Source organism: Penaeus monodon, chromosome 33 (genome assembly GCF_015228065.2).
Source record: "Penaeus monodon isolate SGIC_2016 chromosome 33, NSTDA_Pmon_1, whole genome shotgun sequence".
Taxonomy (NCBI): domain Eukaryota; kingdom Metazoa; phylum Arthropoda; class Malacostraca; order Decapoda; family Penaeidae; genus Penaeus; species Penaeus monodon.
In genome coordinates this window covers 16,109,892-16,110,867 of record NC_051418.1, presented here as the reverse complement: position 1 = coordinate 16,110,867, position 976 = coordinate 16,109,892, and positions in this window count along the sequence as shown.

Below are 976 nucleotides of genomic sequence, written 5' to 3'. Positions count from 1 at the left end.
ATTCTGATAATAATGACTAGTTGGCACCAAGCCCTTCTCGCTTTAGAGATCGCTTTTCCAATGCGAATTATCGAAATTATTTATAAACTTGCTTGTATTCGTGTTTCTGGCTGAGTCTGCATATTCCTTGTAGGCGAACTGACTGCACAAACACACATAATTGCACCCATTCATACACACAAGCACGTTCGCTCACATACAACATACATGGAAATAAATAAACATGAGTAAGTTCCTTTGCGGTTGCAAGGGGCGGCTTCACTACATCCGTTGCGTTGCCAAAGCCACACCCTCTCGGGCAACCCAGCAAGACGCCAGCCAAGCCTAGGCCTACCCCGTCACCCTCGACCGGTGCGTGAATGGCCGGGCGCGAGTCGACGACGGTGCCAGGCCGCTCGGTGCATGACGCGGCCCGCTGGCACCGCCGCCGAGTGCCAGGCGGGGTTTGCGAGTGGCGGCGCCTGGCGTGCGACCAAGGGCGGTCCCGCGCGGGCGTCGCCACGAGAATCGCCGATGGAATTTACGCAATAAAAAGAGTCAACAGCCGTGCCGGAGTAATGGGTCTAATTGGCTGTAATTATTATTACATGGACGCGTAATGGCCGCGCGCACATAAAGTGGGCCAATCCCGCAAATTTCGAACATAAACTACAAAAACGTCCAGCAATGTCGCGTTGTAATTTTAGCCAACGCGGGTTTGTTTACTCTGTATGCGCAATCAACAGTTCAATGTAACAACTTTTGCACAAAAAATAAATGAATATATACTGGGAAAGATAATCTTCATGGCATTCACTTCCCCAAAATATGTGAAAGTACATTCGAAGGGAAGAGAATGCAGGAAGGATATCAAAGGGATGTCAATATTTTTAGGAATTACAATTCTTATTTCTTTCTGCAAATCACTGAATAGTGATTTGTAGAGGGGGGGGGGGGGATAGATAATGGAAATATAGGTAAATTGATTGAGAGATGG